Source organism: Lagopus muta, chromosome 7, assembly GCF_023343835.1.
Source record: "Lagopus muta isolate bLagMut1 chromosome 7, bLagMut1 primary, whole genome shotgun sequence".
NCBI lineage: Eukaryota > Metazoa > Chordata > Aves > Galliformes > Phasianidae > Lagopus > Lagopus muta.
The window spans coordinates 38,583,058-38,601,658 of NC_064439.1; the positions used below are offsets into that span (position 1 = coordinate 38,583,058).

At 40.7% G+C, this 18,601-nt stretch overlaps 1 protein-coding gene across 1 annotated transcript in view; it reads left to right on the forward strand.

Moving 5' to 3' along the window:
- Positions 1-18,601, forward strand: part of RBMS3 (RNA binding motif single stranded interacting protein 3) — a 687,926-nt gene that overhangs the window by 318,348 nt on the left and 350,977 nt on the right.

The following is an 18,601-nucleotide window of genomic DNA, read 5'->3' on the forward strand; positions in this document are numbered from 1 at the left end:
GAGAAAGGCTGTTGATGTTGTCTACCTAGACTTCAGCAAAGCCTTTGACGCTGTCTCCTACAATATTCTCCTGCAGAACCTGGCAGCTCGTGGCTTGGACAGATACACTCTTGGCTGGGTAAGGAATTGGCTGGAGGGCCGGGCTCAAAGAGTAGTGGTGAATGGAGCTAAATCCAGCTGGCGACCGGTCACAAGTGGTGTTCCCCAGGGGTCAGTGCTGGAGCCTGTCCTTCTCGATGTCTTTATTGATGACCTGGATGAGGGCATCAAGTGCACCTTCAGCAAGTTTGCAGATGACACCAAGTTGGCTGGAAGTGTCAATTTGCCTGGGGGGTAGCAAGGCACTACAGAGGAATCTGAGCAGGCTGGGTAGATGGGCTGAAGCCAATGGGATGAGGTTCAACAAAGCCAAATGCTAGGTCCTGCACTTTGGCCAGGCAATAACCCCAGGCAACGCTACAGGCTTGGGCCAGAGTGGCTGGAAGACTATGTAGAGGAAGTGGACCTGGGGGCATTGATTGATGCTCGGTTGAACATGAGCCAGCAGTGTGCCCATGTGGCTAAGAAGGCCAATGGCATCCTGGCTTGCATCAGGAACGGTGTTGCCAGCAGGAAAAGGGAAGTGATCGTCCCTCTGTACTCAGCTCTGGTGAGGTCACACCTGAAGTACTGTGTCTGTGTACTGTGAGTACTGTTTGGGGCCCTCACTGCAAGAAAGACATTGAAGCCCTGGAGTGGGTTCAAAAAAGGGCAACAAAGTGGGTACGGGGTCTGGAGCACAGGGCTTATGAGGAGCGGCTGGAGGAGCTGGGATTGTTCAGCCTGGAGAAGAGGAGGCTCAGGGGAGACCTGATTGCTCTTTATAACTACCTGAAAGGAGGGCGTAGTGAGCTGGGGGTTGGCCTCTTCTCTTGTGTAACCAGTGATAGGACCAGAGGGAATGGCTTCAAGCTGCGCCAGGGGAGATTTAGGCTGGACGTTAGGAAATTCTGCTTTTCTGAAAGAGTGGTCAGGCACTGGAATGGGCTGCCCAGGGAGGTGGTGGAGTCACCAACCCTGGAAGTGTTCAAGGAATGTTTGGATTTTGTGTTGAGGGATATAGTTAAGTGAGAACTTTTGGTGATAGGTGGATGGTTGGACTGGATGATCTTTTAGGTCTTTTCCAATCTTAGTGTTTCTGTGATTCTGTGATTGTCTGGCTTTGGTTTTGGGTATTCATTTTCTGAGTGTGCTGGGGCAAGTCCTTTTTGGTTGTGGGTTTTTGCAGTAAACAGGTGAGTGTAGGAGCACTGAAGGTACACAGATGGATGTGCAGTAGGCAATTAATTAATGCACAATCACTAAAGAATAGTGATTTATTCTCCTGTCTGCTGGAAGTATACTTGGCAGTCTGAGCTCTACTATTGAAAAGTAGAAGTTACTTTTGGAAAGGATGAGTCAATGAGAACTCATTCCCCGTGCTTTGTGCACTGCACTTAGGTGTGAGCAGATATTGTGAACTAACACTGTCTCATCCATCATTAATCACTGTTCCTGGTTTTAGGCTGCAGAGAAAAAAATTATCCAAAAGCTTGCTCATGCCTATCTCAGCTTCAGATGGGATCCTTGTTACAAGTGAGGCACTTTCTGTAAACTACTAGCTGTACAGATGCAGTGAATAACGGTGATTTACTAAAGTATATTTTGTTGCAAATGGAACACGTTGAGATAATTATCTATAAAGTTGGGAAAAATAAGTAATGTTTCAGCCTGGTCTCAGTTTTGAGAGAAGTCATTGGTATTAGTTTAAAACTCTTAATTGCTGTTTGTAAGTGGTTATCAGTAGTTATTACCCATTTAGAAAGAGTAAGGCTGCTAACATCTGAAATGGAGCAAAAAGAGGCAAGTAATTGAGCCTTGAGGGACTCCTTGTCACTTAGGGAAGTGTGGTTGATGTTCATATTGCAGTTTATGGGTGCCTAACTGTAATGAATGCACTTACGGTTAATTATTTTTTTTTCTAACATTTGCTGAACTATATAATCAAAACTCATCCAGAAGTATAAGCAATCAGAAAATGCAAGGGGCTGATGAACTATAAGAGTTTGTGGTGCTGCTCTACTAGTAGGGTGTATCTGAGTCACAGTCTGGTGAGCTCTGGTCCCTCTGCGAGTGACCAGTTTGAGACACTCCTCTACTGTGAAACACAGGGGGCTTACAGGTGGAGGCTAATTTTTCAGTGATCTACTGGAGCACCTCAGTGGTCCGACAGCTTCTATCCAAGAACTTAGCAAGCTGAACTGGCTTAATGTTTTTTAAATAAACTTGAAGCATTGGTCTTAAACAATACTTTAGAAAGTAGTAGAGCAACCACAGGTACTCACTAGATAGCAGGGATCAGGGTAATGAAATGGAAAGTACTTTACCTTTTCTTCTTTCTTGTTGTATTCTGTGCATCTGGTAGTTTCTTAGATAATCTGCCTAACATTCTAAGCGGGTACTGATGAAAAAGTTGTGCTTGTTTCTGGAGAGGTTGAAAAGTATGTCGTATTCAGTGGAACATCAAGTGACTGCAAAGTAAAAAATGGAGAATAGTTGGACAAATTGCACGATGTGTTTGTTTAAGTGCTTAAAAATCAGTTATACCTGCATGTATGGAAGGGAAAAAGAAACTACAGGGGAATGAAATGTGGAGGAAATTGAGGTAGCTGGGAAACCAGACTAGGACAAGTAGTTCTGTTGAGAATGAAAACATCTTCATCCTGTGGAGTCTGCTGTATATTTGGCCTTCCATGACCTGCCATACCAAGAGGCCATTTCCCAAAACGCTGTTGCAGCCAACAAGGAACACAGTGTCACTTGGCAGCTTATTAAGAAGCAGAAAAATGTGCTCCTCCCACTGATGCTCTATTAAGTCCTCAACTGTACAGTAGAAACACTTCTGAATGGTTCGGATCCACAACATTTTGCATTGTAGCACTTGTGGTAGTGCCAGCTGCCCAATACAATTAAAATAAATGTGGATGCCTCTGTCTTCAGATATTCTTACAAAATGTGAAGGAGCTTTCTATGTCTTCATTTGTTGTTGGGCAAACACAATTTCTGAGGCTCAACACCCTATGCCATAGAAGCCTCCTATAGAAATCTCGGTGTTAAACATTACACTATTTTTTTTTCCATCTCTGTAAAAATAGTTAGCATCTGAAATTAGCCCCTTTGCATTCTTAAATTTTTGAGGGCCTCAAGTGCTTTTGTTGTGTGCAAAGACCAGTAGAGATTTACCCATTCTTCTTTATCCATTGTGCTTCATGCTCCAGATCTCTCTCAGGAATGATTTTGCAAAGGGCAACTCTTTCCCTTTGTTTCCTTGACTCCCATTTTCATTTCTTAGTTCTCACCTGAGAACAAGTGGGACTGTATCTGTAGGTAGTTAACACAGCAGTACCTTTGGGCACTTGACTTCATTTTCCTTGCTATGATTAATCCTTGTGAAATTGGAGGCTGTGGTGTGGTCTGACTGCTGATGTGAGTACATGCTCTGTGTATATCCATGTGTAACTTTCAGCAAGGCTCTACAAAAAGTAGGGACTTGCAGAATGATTCCTACCCCTCTAGCTAGCAGGTATTGCCTTTCAGGGCTGTTGTTCAGTCTGTCTGTATGTCATAATTATGGGAGGCAGTTTATCTGTAATCCATTTAAAATGCAGCATAACTCTGTTTTGTACAATTTTACAAAAAAAAAAAAAAAAGCTTTTCAAAAGCTTTTCTGCAGGAGTGGGTAAAGGGCATATCCAGGTATGCTCATCACTTTCTCCAGGAAGGAAGGCTGAGAGTTAATTGTGCACGCACAACATCTGAACTGCTAGGACACAATCTGCACAGTGGATGTGACCTGTGATTTCATTCCGTATAGTCTAATGCAACATGACTTTTATCTCCACGTTAGCAATGCTAAAGTGTAGCATGGTATGTGGCTTCCAGTAGTGTTTGGAAGTCTTGTTTGGCCTGCAGCAAGCAAAAATTTCCATATCCCTTTGCTAGACCTCTGTGTGCTAACCTAGTAAAAAACAAAACAAAACAATAGAAAATCCGATATTGGAGTAATTAATTAATCTGGGGACAACATAGGAATTCTCTGATGTTAAATTGTTTTGGACTCTAGTTCCCGTACTTGTACGGGAATGTTCATTTATGTTTTAGGGGTTCTGTGACACTGACGTAGTTGTGAGAGAAGTGATTTGGGTAGTGAAGTCGTGCTGGTTGTGTGTTTTGTGATGTAGTGGAGCTGCTGAATTAAGCTGATCAGTACTGACTTTGCCAACATCTACAATCTGTCTGTCACTCTTTTCTTTAAACTGGTGTTGTTTAAAAAACAGTATTTGTAAATGGTAAACTTTTGAACATACTCGTGCAATGTGTGTGATTTCACAATGTAGATTTGAGTGTCAGGTAACCCTGTCCAGTGCCCCATTTGCTTCCTGTGACAAAGGTGATTTCAGTGGGAGAGATGGATTGTGTCCTAGAGACCAATAGCACTGCAGAAAGTTGCTCCCGTGTGTGTGACCTTACTGCCATGACAACTGTGTAAATTGATCTGTAGAGGAGGATTCCTCTTTCTCTACAAGCAGATTTTAAAAATCAATGCAGGTTACGACTTAAATGCTCTGTGGCTCAGCACTTCAAATGAGATGTAGAGTGTGGGGATGGAGACTAGCAGACAGGAACAGGTAACAGTTTTTAGAAAATATAGTCCTCAAAGAAACTACTGCTAAATTTAACTTGGATGAATTGCATTGGAAGAGAGAAGAAAGCATCGCTACTGGCTCTATAAAATAAGTTAACAGCTTTTCCACAGTAGTTGGATTTACCAAAGGTAGGGTTTGTTCAGATGCAGTGAGATCTGGTGGGATTTAAGGCAGGCAGTTAGCAAATGCACATTCAGTTGCACTCTAGGCTTGCCCAGGATTGCTTGCTTTGCAGCTGGTTATGGCACAGCTGCCATGCTGCAGTGCAGTTATGGTGGTATCATTGTGGATAAATATTTAGGGGAATAAAAATAATAGGAAAGAGTGGCTTTCTAGTTATCTTAAATTACCTTGTGAATAAATGAAGCTTAAACAAAAAGAGCAAGGGCTTTTTTATTTTTTTATGATGGATCTGGCTGTAAAGCCCATTTGGTAGCAGCACTGTCCCACAAGACAGGTTCAAAGTCACCTGAGTGATGTGGCTGTAAAAATAAAAACAAAATAATTGCTCACGTAAGTAATTTTGCAAGCAGCCCCATCAGCGAGAGTAAATGTGGTAGCCCTCAATGCTTCATTAAATGCCGTTCACTCTCTTCTTTTTCAGCAGTAGAACTGGAAGGATACAGGCAAGGAGAAGGAGATGCACCTCCTTGGGCTCTAGGCAGCAACTCACATAATGCTCTGCAAGGCACACTGGCAATAGCTTTTAGCTCTGTGGGTTGTTCAGAGGGTGACGGGCAGAGCAGTGAGCTCATCCCAAGTGAGGTCTCGGCATTTCCAGCTGCAAGAGCTGAAGGAGCAACAGATGCTGTGTGGGTCAATGAGTGGGAACACGTGGGGCTGCCTGGCCCTGTCCTCCCTGTGTTTGTAGCAGGGTGGAGTCTCAGAAGGATTACTTAATGTGTCTGCACTTCGTGGTGTGCAGTTCTTAAACTGTATTTACAGTTTAGGAGGTACTGTGAGTAAAGATGATTATGTCCTTTAAGTGTTGTTTTTGTTGCAACTCCTGTGATGAAAGGAGGCTCTGGTGAAGACGTTTTTGCTCAGATAAATATTCTCTGAGTGGTGGCTGTGCAAACTTCTGGGGGATGGGAGCAACACACAGAAATACCTCGGCATTTCCCTTTAATAAAGGCACATCATTAAGCCATTTCCTGCACATCTGAGAGGCTGTTGGAAGAGCAAGATGGCACTGAAATGAAATTAAAGAACTGCTTGATTTTTTTTAAAGTATTATTTAATTTAATCTTTTTGGAGTATTACTGTTTCTGGGGAAAAATAATGTAATGAAGACAGCAGAATTACATTGCCTCTATGGTCTGAGTAACGAGGCAGAAATGCTGCTCTCTGCTTTTCCCCTTCTGAAAATAGCAAATGCAGAAGGCAGTACAAACTGCAAAATTGTCTTACCACATCAGCTATTAACGTGATAGATGTAGCCCCTCATCTTAAGATAAAGAGGCCTTTTGTTTATGAGCTATTTCTCAGTTGGGTATTTGTATGCTGGCTATATTGTGGAGGCAGAAATATACATTTATGTATATTTAATGTATACATTATTTTCCTGTGTAATGTGCTGTAAGACAGCATAACAGAAATAAAACAGCAGAAGAGGAAACACTGAGACTAAGCTGTCTCTTTGGAGCTAGGGTGCCTGGTCCTGGGTGACTGCAGGTGACCAGGACTGGTGCTGTGTAGGTGTCACGGCTGTCTGACAAGGTTGTCTTAGGGGTGGCATAGTGCGTGGCTTCCAGTAGGGCTGAGCATTGCCAATGCAAAGTTGGGGATGGCTCTGATGACCATCATGGTTCTTCTAGGAGAGCTCATCTCACCCCCAGGCAAGAGCTTCTCTGGCTCTCCTCTCTGTGGTTGAAGAATGTGGGGAGAGACTCTTCTCTCTATTATGAGCAGAGTGGTTAATATGGTTTTGATGGAAAACATCAGACAAAAAATCCTTGAGACTCTTGGTGATGTTAGGATTGGAAGAGTTTACTCACCACTATGGCATTTCTGTCAGTACTCAAAACTCATGGCGGAAAGATGTGTAGAAAACGTTCTGAGAAGATACAGAATTAGCCAGTCAGCTTAAAGTACTCAGAGGAGTCCTTGCATGACCTCTATTCAGCAAGGAGGTGGTCTTGCAGCACTTTACTGCAATAGCTCTTTGCAGCATATTGCTCAATACCATAATGGCTGCAGAAGAGCCAAAATATCATGCTCTTTTCTGTCATCTTTAATATTTTTTCCAGAGTTCTGAGCCAGCTGCTTTTTTTTTTTTTTTTTTTTTTTTTGGTAAAGAAGCTGACAATTCCTTACAGTGACTTCCTTAACAATGAGTTGTCCTCAGTTCGTTTGGATAAGAAAACCACACAGCAAAGGCAAGTCATGTCTTTGTAAGTCAGTACTGAGACATGAATGAAATGATTATTTGGCATCCTAAGGATATGAGAGAGGATATTTTTGTTGCTGGTCTTTGAATTGAAATGTTGAAAATATCTTTTTACATGTGAATGTAGGCATGGTATGTGCTGGATTTCTGTCTGTCACACTGCATTTTCCTGTTTTCTTCGGAGAAGATGAACCTTTAAAAACGCTTCAGAAGAAAAGGTATTATTATTTTCTCACATAAAAGCCTCCTTACGCTTTGAATAAATGTTAATGCTAAATGTTCAAAATGCTGTGCTCTATTTACAATTTATATATGTTCAGCTTTCAAAACACTGGCATTTTTTAAACTAATTAGTAAATGCTTGGCTAAGACAAATTGCTGGAAGTACAAAATCTGGAGAAATGAGTCAGGGTTCAATCCTCCAGTTCCTTGTGTTCTATGTACCTGTTTGGATTCCAAATCAAAGTGGGTAGGTTTAAAAGTTATTAATCTGAAAGCAGCAGCTTTGAGTTGAGCTCAAAGGATGGCTTGGAATCAGCTTTGCAACATGACAACTCTCCATCAGTGGACTGGTTTGGTCCCAGGTGCCAGATGGAGCAGACTCAAAGATTCTATAATTTCTACCTCACTGGTGTCATCCTGCTACTGATGCTCAGAGTTTGATATTAGGTACCTGTGCTGTCTGTCTGCTGGAAATCATAACCAAGAGGATATTAGTGTCAGCAAAAAAGTCATGGTGAAGAAAAATGCTAAATATAATATTTATATTACACATGTAATCCACCATAAATAATCCAGATAGATACGGTAGTAAGACAGTTTGTCTTAACTTTGTATTGTAAGTTACTGTGGTCTTAGTGTAGTCTGAAAGCATGATTTCTGCATCAGAGAACTGTCCCAAAGCAAACTCTTGTTAGATCAAGCATGTCTGTACCTTTATTGGGAGGGCCACCATCACAGCACCACACCCCACCTGAAATTTAATCAACGCATCTAAGACAAATCCATATTTATTATGGTATATAAAATCATCTTCATTAATCTGTAGAACTGAAAGAAGTATATGTTTTAAGGGAAAATAGATTCCTCAGCAGACACCAGCTTGCCGATAGGTATCTTCTAACAGAAGGTTTTCAGAAGACAACATTTTCCAATGGTATAATGATTTACTGTGTCAGGATGACCATAGGGTAAAAGTATAAAGTGCATTTTATAAATTTCCACGTTTCTCTGAGAAAGATTAGAGAGAGAAAGTTTGTTTTTCTCTCTTAAAGAATGACAGCCAGATTTGACAAGTGGCAGTGGTACAACCCTGTGCTGAAAGCCAAATGCAAAAGGCGTCATGAGGTTCTTGTTTATATTGGTTCACAGTTTTTTAAATTTTTTGCTGAATTTTAAACAGATTTACTGACAAACTGTTGGATAAATTCACCATAGAATTCTAAGATATGCTCTTTTTGTTCAGCTAGCCTTCAGTCAGATAAGTGATATTTCTGTTGTTGGCATATAGGGTGAAAAAGGCTGACCACTCCTCTGGTTTCACAAATGGAAGAAAACAATGCTTTTTTTTGGTATTTGTTTGTTTTACTTAGGAGTGAAATATTAGTGACTCCACAAACTCAGAACAAAAATGTAAGTGATGAGACAGGTGCTGTTTTTACCTATTCCATTTTCCTTTTATCCAAAAGAAGAGCATAATGGGATCTATCTAATTGTAGCTAACATGTTTTATAAGCAGTTTGAGTATTTGAAATGCAAAAAGGAACTGCTGAAGAATATACCTGCCTATACATACAAAGTTGCACACAGAAATGTTGATTTTGGAGGGGAATCTCAAGAAAGAATAGAAATAAAAGCAGCAAAGTGCTTACTGTTAGGGATTGCTACCTGCCTGTGTCTGCATTTTAGACTAACATATATTATACTTTTTTCATATTTTGTGTATTTTTCCTTTCTTAGCCATACCTAAAATGAAAAGTTTTCAAATATAATTTTTCTAGTGAGATTAGATTTAAGAAGAAAGAAAAGAGCAAAATGAACACAGATTCTGTGACTTCTTAAGAAAGGACTGCTCATGCCATCAGTTGACGTTCTCTTGATTAGTGCTGATAAAAATGTAGTGATGAGTCCAAAAGTGGAACCATGTGAATCTACAGTTTTAGTAAAATTTTAGGATTCAGATGTCTTCTTAACTTGAGTTTACGTTTCTTTAAAGCTGTAGAAGTGTTTATTGCCTCCACCTCAAAGAAAACTTCAGCACCTGAACTTCAATGCTTTTGTCCTCCTTGCTTAAAGTACATTTTCTTTTCCGCTTTCCCCTTTCTACTTTTTTTTTTTTTTTTGCTTAAGGCTATGGTTACAGTAGTTAATTTTTAAAAGAGGAAAATAGAGAATTAAATAGAATTAGAGAAAGACATCTTTGTACTAGGTACTGTACAGTATAGTGTTTAAAAAGTCAGAAAATATGTTAGCAGAAAATGCCTAGACTGTAATTTAGATAACAACCCAGACAATGAGCTAGCTTGTTAATTGTAAAGGCTTATGGATAGCTGCCAGTTGTAGAGCTCTTCTTTTTATATCCCACTACTCGCGACTCTTTCAGATGGAAGATGATGTGATATGAACTTCTTTAGTTAGGCTGGGCTTTTTTTGACATTACTCTTTTTCTTGTCTTTTTTTTTTCTAATGGAAAAAAGAAGTATTAAAAAAAAAAAAAAGTGTGTATCATAGCTAAGGAAATCTGGGCTTTTCTAAAGGCCATCATCCATAGGGGGAGGAGACTGTGGGATGGGTGGTCTGGGAGCAGAGTAAGCAGCATCCCACAGGCTGAGCGCTGGTACTGTAGGCACTGCTTTAAGTGCTCTTTAGGCCAAGTATGCAGTTTGCAAACAGTACATCTCGCCAAATTACTCATTGGAAAGCTGTTCCTGAAATAGCAGCAGTGAGGTATGCAAAGTTAGAGCCATCAAAAGTTTTCAGCAGCTTCAGAGTCACTGCAGCAGTGAAGAGGCAAAATGGGAGTGCCTCCTCCCCAGCCAGCCTGCTGAACTCACTGCAGCGTCCTTGGCATCTCCCAGTACCCTGCATTGCTTCGAGTCTGAGGTTCTAGGGGATGCTGGATGGGAAGGAGAACCCCAATCCCTGAATCCTCACCCTGCCTCCATGCCTTCAGGTTTTGAGGAACCGAAGTATTTAACCTAGTGCAGAGGTATGCGAAACAGTCATTTTGAGATCCTAGCAAGGAATTAAAGCGTAAGTTATACATCAACACCTGAGTAACTCTGCCCCTCCTCTGCAAAATATGTAAGCGTGCAGTTAATGTATTTTGTTAAATAGAGAGCTGTAAGAAATGAGCAATATCTCTGAGAGATGGGAACCGCCCAGTTCATCTCTAAGAGGTTTGGGCTTGATTGCTTCTTGCTCACAGTTGAGGCAAGGATTTCCTAAGGAATCTGAGCAACTGAAGGATGGGACTGTCACTGCATTTCAATGGGTCCTGTGTGTCTACTGCTGTAAGGGCTAAGCTTGCACAGAATGACATTAGGCTGGATAATGGTATGATTTCAAACTGATTGAGTCAAACTGATGCAAAGGACTGTATGCACAAGCTTATGTCAACATTCACTTGGCTTTATAGCAGTTTGGTTTAAATTAATTAGGACAAAGGTTTAAACTAAGGTAAAGTAAGTCACTCTTAAACTGAACTGTGAGTATATTTGAGAAAATTTAGTGCAGGTAGGCATACTGCTGGTGCTTAGGTATAGTTCTGGGTTTGGTCAGATCAGCTGACACCCAAATAGCCTCAGTTTTCTTTGCCAGAACAGAAGTGGTTCCTGTCTTTGGGTGTTTCCACAAGCTGTGGATTTGTAGAGGTGGGAACATTTTTGTTGCATTGTTGTTTGTTTTGTGTGTGTATTTAAAGATTGCAGGTGTATATTTTGTCTTTCATTTATTGTTTGACTTAAGGTGTCCAATCATTGGGACTGAATGCACTGTAAGATGTAGGAAAGATGATCACATCTGCCTTTAGAGCAAACAGCGGTCAGAAGGGTAGGATTGTGGTAGCATTTCTTTATTTTCTTCTTGACTCTTTATATAAACTCATCAGACAGTTTGGTAACATTTTTGAAAAATCACACAGTTTTGGAAGGTAAGTGGTAAAGAACAGATTCATATGCTCCCCCTGCAGCACAGAAGTGGGAGCAGGTAGTGATGAAGGACACGTGCCAGTGGCTGTCTGGCTGCTTGTGGAATGAATTTCTCTGGAAAGAGATCTCTTAGCAGCTGCTGGTTTCCTCCAGTGACCTGTGCTACTTCCAGAGAGGGCTCGAGGTGGTTTAGTGGTGATGAATTGGCAGACTTGTCACTAAGCTGTAAATCTTGAACTTGCCTTGCTGCGTTGAGGTGTGAACCCGAGGTCGCTGTCTTAGAACACTGCTGTGTGTACAACAGTACTTGCTTCGCTAAGAAACGTGTATGGCTTTTAATCATGATAGTGTTTTCACTTTTACGGTCCTTTTGCTACTCTAGAATCATCTAACTGGTGCTCTTATTGCCAAGTAAATGCAATTGAGTGAATTTAATTAAAAAAAAAAAAAAAAAAAAAAAGTCAAGCACCGAGTAATTTAGTTCTGATGTGACTTTAGTTTCTTCCACCTTCAGGACAGATATATTAAAAAAAATATCCCTTATTTTAATGTCACTTATAAAATAATGCTAACACTGCTGGCAATTATTCTGATGTTTCCATTAGGAAGACAGGTTTCTGTGCAGACTCCAAATATTTAAACGTGATATTTTTGGCCTATGTATTCTTGAGAAATGTAAAATAATAAAATATCTTTCTTTACACTGTGATTTTTCTGTTTTGTTTGTTTGTTCTCCAAATGGAGCCTCTGTTTGGCACAACGCGACCTCAAATTGAGCTACTTTAACTCACTTTGAGCTGCTGGATCTGTAGTCATGACTGCAGAGCAACCACTCAGGTTTAAAAAGCAGTTTAATGTTAGCATTAACCTTGTTATGACGAAGCTTTCGTGCTTCTGGCCAAACAGCTTGGCTGCATTGTTCTTTTTACTGCTAGTTGTGCACTCTGTATAGAAAAGATGAAAGGAAGAAAAGCTGAGTTGCTGTATCGGTTAAAATGTTTTGGAAGACAAGTTCTTAAAATTATTTATTTCATACTGCACTATTTCCACCTATTTCTTTAAAAGTCCAATGATTTGCATGTTTAGTGGACTAGTGACATCCGCGAGCACCTTAAAATCAATCCTTGCAAGGGTGTATTTAAAAAACCTGTCATTAGCTACTGAGTAGACATATGCATACTTCTCTGTAATTGAACGCAATGAGAAATTTCAAATTGAATTCCTTATTTGTCACCCTGAGTGTGAATCTTCTTTTCACGATAAAAGTCTGGCAGATTAACATCAGCCAGCAGAAAGGGTGGCTCTTGGCAAAAGAAGGTTTGACAGAGCATCAGCCGGATTTAGCCACAGGAGGCTTTGCTCACATGCAATCCAGTTATTTCGAGTACAATCTACTCCAGCTAAAATTAGCATATGTAATTGAACAGTGCCAAAGGCTGAAATAATTTACACTTAAGCTCGTAACATTTTTTTGTAACACTAAACAGAGGTGTACATATAACCCAAGCAAAAGCACCTCTGGGCCATATACCTCCTTCCCTCTCTAATTAATCAGCCTTCAGAACAGTCTGAAATATCAGGATGACTAAAGTGCTAATCTGGAAATCCCACAGTGTGTAAATACTTAAAATGTTGACCTCTGTCTTTGGCCTAGAGTTGCAGATAGTTATTAGATAGCTCTTCTGCTTTCTGCTTTTGGGTCTGGTTTTGAATAACCATGGAAGTGGCAGAGCAGTATTTATCCAAGAATCTCAAAAGTGCCTAAAAATCAGTGTTCTCATTTTGCATAGAACTTGAAGTCCCCAGTGACAGATTAGTTAAAATCACCCAGCAGATTAATGACGAAGTTGGAAAGAGCACCTAGGAAACTGCACATCAAATCAGAATGTGCCTTCTTGGTACGTTTTCCTGATGGATGTTGACTCAACATCAGCAAGGGGGCCATAACTGGACCACAGACATGCAGCCCTTTGTTTGCCTTGCATCACTTCTGGCTGACAGGATCACATAAGACTACACACTGCTGAGGTAGTATGGCTCAGCAGGGTTAAATCTGGAGCCTTTTTGCCTGGCTTTTGTTGTCAGAGGTATTGTTCAACACCTTCCAGTGTATGTTTTCTACTGCACTGTGCAATTGGATTGCCGGAGCTGAAGTTCTCCTCAGGGAGGCCTCTGTTTGCATGCTTAATTTTTAATCTGATCTCTAGTAAATGGTAGGAAAAAAAAAAAAATTAAACAACAGCAGACCCTTCAACATGCATGGCAGGCACACAGAAAGGAACAAGTGTATAGAAGGCAGCGTGGCAACAAAATTAAAAGGGATGTGAAGCGGCTGGTGTTTGTACAAGTCACGATACGGCCCTACTTCTCAGTCACGCCTTATTTCCCAGTAGGTGGGTTATTCTGTCATGACCAGAAGCAGAATCCAGTCAGGAGGCTTTGTGATGGCTGGGGAAATCCCAAGTATGTGTGCTTTTCCTTGCGCAGAACTCTGCAGGTAATTCAACCAGCCTCAGGGCTCGACCTTGGATTTCAGATCAGACTGTAAACTTTTTGTTGCAAGTCCAATTCAATTTTTTGTTGTTGTTCTTGTTAATTTGTTATGATAAAGCCACGTGTGAGGTGCTGGGAGATATTAAAAAAAGATCTGGAGCTGGGCCTGAGAACACTGAGCCTCAGGCTCGGCTCTGGTACCCATCTGGGGCTCCCCTGACACAGGGCAGGACCCTATACTGGCAGGAGGACTGGCTTGTGTGCAACTCTTGGAGTGCTTGCAACAAATTAGATCATTAACATAGAGAGGCTTTGGGTGGCTCCAGCAATGTTTTGCTTTAAGAAAATAGAAGGAATGGAATAGTAATTAGTTGGGCTTGTTTTTTGTTCTTCCATTTTGCAAGGAAACTGTCTTGTTGCTTCAGCTTGTTCCCATGAGTAGGAACAAGCTGCCTCTAAACAGGCTACAGCTGAGGCTTGCTTTTTCTTTTTCCTATTCCCCCCTACCTCCTCATCTTCCTAAGGAAAAAGCTAGCAAGCGGTAAGAAGTGATACTGTATACGAGGCTATTAGACTTTTGTCTTGGCCTGCTTAATGTCCTTGACACATCCCCATTTCACCCAACGACAGCCAGTATGCAAATTGGCTAAAAGCTCCATTAGGTTGTTCAAGGCTCGGGAAACCCATCTGTCAGTGTCTGTGATACAGCCGAGCTTGGATTCTCACGTGGGAATCTGTCCTTGAGATACCCAGACAGATGAGTTTCTTCTAGCCTCTACTATTTCCAGAATCAAAGGAAATTGTTGTACACTCTTCTTTTTGCAGCTTTTTGTATGTTTATCATTTCAACCACAGTCTCTTCTCAGAAAAGCACAGGCACAGATTGTGAATTAACAGTGGAAAATATGTTTTAACTTTTTGAGTTGCTTTTCCAGAAATGAACAATTATGTGTATGTGGAAGAAAAGAACAGTAGCTATTTGTTATCCCATCAGAGAAACAGTTTTTTGTGACCCTTTTCTGTATTTTTGTGATCTGTTGATGACAGGCATGGGGGGAGTAGTGAAAAAATACTCAATGTGGATCAGCTGTAGTTGATGGGTTCTTTGTGAGTGGACCAGAAGTGCATGATAACCTAATAAAATATCAAAGAGTACACCTGTGAAAGTCTTTAATTGAGAGAATTTGGTGTGGGAACCCAGATGGAGAGCTGCTCCGGCAGATGCACAGCTCAGGTTTGGGTGTAGCTCAAGACTCCTTCTGGCTTAGTATCCCCAGGGGAAAGTTCTTGCAATAGCAGCAGCACTTGCTGTACCTCCAGTGCATGGGAATCCACTTGTCTGCTTTTTCTGCTGGATGGAGGTAAGGCTGCAGTGTGGTTATCTTGATGGCTTTTGCTTAATTTCTTAATCTCTAAGACCCCTATTACAGTGCTTAACCAGCAGAACATGCTGAGAGGGTTGGTGCAGGAGTACTAGTTAGGTTGCTAGTGCCACAGTTAGCAACGTTGCAGCGTTTTGTAATGTGAGACAGTGACAGTAAAATAGTTCAGATGTTCAACTTATTATAGCAAGAAGACTAGGCATATGCTTTTGTAAGTAGAGCCTTTCAGTGTGTGTAAGCGGCATATTGACAGGCTTTGAGAACTCTTGATTATTTCCTTCTGGTGTCATGTAGGAGCCCTGAATGCAGAGTATCTGGCAGTGTATAGCTAGTGTAACTTCAATGCCCAGTGGTGTTCAGATGCACGAATAATTATAGCCTCCTCCATAGCAAATGCTCTGTATTCCAATTTGGCACTTTCCTTCTTTAGTGTGCGAATGATTTTCTCTACCTAAGCTGAGGGCCATTTTGATGATGTAGGCATACATTTACTCACCAAAAAGTCAGCAGTTCTGTTTTTGCTGGAGTCCTTATATATCTGAAAGAGTGGGATTTCCCGTTATCCTCCAGATGAGGAGGAAGAAAAGCCCTTTTGATACTATTGTGCGGGGATTCCTAACATTAGAAGTTGATGTGTTGGTCATAGTCAGAGTGAGAATAAACTTTTTCTTTCCAGGAGTCTAATTCAGCACAGTTACGTGTCATGTAGCTAAGTGCAACTTAGACTGTGATATGTTTTGCTTTTTGTGTTCCAAACCTAGTCTCATTAAAAAAAGCTTTTAGATATTAGCATATTGGTTTAAATTGCAGACATAACACTTATTTTGTGCTCCCATTAGTAATCTTTTACTCTCTTTGTCTCTTGAGGTAATGTAGACCATGCCACAGCATATAACTCCAACTAAAAAAAATTAAGGATCAGATTAGGAGATGGTATACATTCTTATAGAAGTTAATTGTTACTGGATTTACACAACTTTCCTCTTGAAATTGAGCTTGTTTTCATGCTGCCCCAATTATTTCAGTGGTCCTGCTTGTTGTATGAGTAATACACATTTGCTAAAGGAAGCAAAAGGATTGCAGTCTTGCTCAGATATTCCTGCATTTGTGTTTTCTTTGCTGTCTGGTCAGGTTGGGAGACAAAACATAATTAAATATTGGTGAACAGATTGCTTGGAAAACAGGTGGAATCTATTTCATAATGCAGTGAATCTGTCTTTGTAAGAATCTAAAAATAAGATACAAATATTTGGCATGGGCTGTGTAATGGGTACCCATGAATAGGCAAAGCAGAAGATGAACTGGAGTTTTTGTATGCATTTGGGAATATTGGATGCACAATATTGTTGGGATGGTGAAAAATCATCCAAGCTTTGCTAGCTTTGTATATCCTATATATAAATGACTGAGAAATTGAGTTTAATTTTAGTGAGCACTCACAAGTCCATCAGAGGAGCAGCACAGGGGGACATAGTTCTAAAATAGCTCTAGCACATGCCACAATAATATGAGTTTTCCCCGTGTCTCTCATTTATTTCTTGCTGTGTGTAGTTTCTTACTAAATCTATTCCCTTGATTAATGCAGGGATGTTCTTGCCATTGGATAGGACAGCTAACTGCAACTGTCACAAACACTAACTAGCTTAACCTTGTTGCATAGCTACTGCTGCTATTAAATATTTCCTGGGCTAACAGACACCTTCAAAATGAGTTTTAAAGGGTTTTCTTTTTATGTACACAGACTGCTCCTTTTAAACAATGGCAGCTTGAGTGGAATCTACTTTAATGATAACAGCAATAGTGTCAGTTAGGTGGATTAACTGGCAGCTTAAAAAGGGAGACCAGCCATCTGTGGATCACTCCAAGGAAGCTTAAAAAAAGAGAAAAATAAGCTGCTAGCATCAGCAATGCCGCTATATTTCAGAAAGGATAATATTCCTAACTTTCTTCATGCGTGAGAGTTAACGTAGGTATTGGGCATAGGGAGCATTTTACCTTGCCAGCTTTACCTTCTGTAGAGCAGGAAGAAAGGTTCTCCTTTCATATCCATAATTGTTTTTAAATTCAAAATACAGAGTTGATACCTCCTTATGAGGCAGCCTTAGGGTGCAAGGGCATGGGAATGATCTTGCCTGTATCTCTTACCCCATGCCACAATCTAGACAGTAAACACAGCTAGACTTTTGTCTGATGAAGACAAATATAGCATGTTTTGTTTGGAGAAAGTGTTGAGTTTTTTTCTTCTCTGGTGATGGATTTTTGTTTTGAAGGGTTTTGTTGTTGCTGAGATTTTCAAGTAGCTTGAGCCCACTTTACAAATCTGCAAATAGGAATGGTAGATGAAGATCCTAGTGAATGAACATAAGATAATTTGGATATTTGTGCAAGATCTCCTTCTTATGAAGGTAAAAATTGTTTGTCCTGTCTTGATTTCATTAACAAATGCTGTATGTGTTTAAAGAAAAAAAGCTGTGATTAAAAAAGAAATATTTCAAGAAGTACTCAAAATTCTAAGTCATGAAATTAATCACCAACATCCACATAATTTTGCATCTACTTCTGTTAGTAATTTTTCAGAGCAGCTAAGAAAACCTTGGTGCCTGGGCTGTTGACAAAAAGATAAAATTTAATACAAGTAAAACCATCTATTGTCTGTGAGCATCCATATCCTCGCTCTCAACATCCTTCTTCTGCATTGTTCCATTTGGAAAGAAGCTGAGCCCCTCCCCTGCTGCCAGCAGCTGGATGCAGGGTTTGGAAGGGAATGCATGGGATGGCCATGCTCGCTTCTCAGCTGTTGTGTCAGAAAGGGATTCTTCCTTGGTTTGTTTTTAATTCCTTTTAGTTGGCTGAAGTGGTTCATATTCAACAGCAACGGCAACTCACAAACTTGGGATTCTGGGTGAAAACTGCTAATTCTGAGGCCTCTCTTTATTTTTAATTTTTTAATATTTCTGTATTTATTCTCCGCTTCAGTATTTGTTAACTGATGGCTCCAGTTGAGGCTGTCAGAAATGTTATTGCAATGGAGTGAATTGCTGATCAATGCTGGGTTTAGAAAGTGTGTCACTGGCTTGTGGATATGCCCACTGCCGGAGCGTCAAGTAAAATTCTGTGGCTAATTTTAAGAAAAACTTGGATCATTTCTGGGCCAAAAATAGCACTGTTTGTAATTAAGGAGTCTAAAATAGAAGCAGTGCAATCTGCAGGGATTTGCAGAGCATCTCTGCACGTCTCTACCTCAGGCTTGCTGGAAGCACTGGGCCTCAGCACACCCTGGGCACCACCTTATGGGCTGATGTCCAGCTCAGGATTGTGCTTTGTTTGGAGAAGGGTTCTCCCAGCTGCAGAGAGGGGCCTCCACAGGGAAGCCAGGCGGTAAGCTTGGAAGTTGTCAGAGCATGGAGGGAGTTTGAGTTGTGTTAGCTATACATGGTCCTACTTTAACTAGGTAGTGTTTGTGCT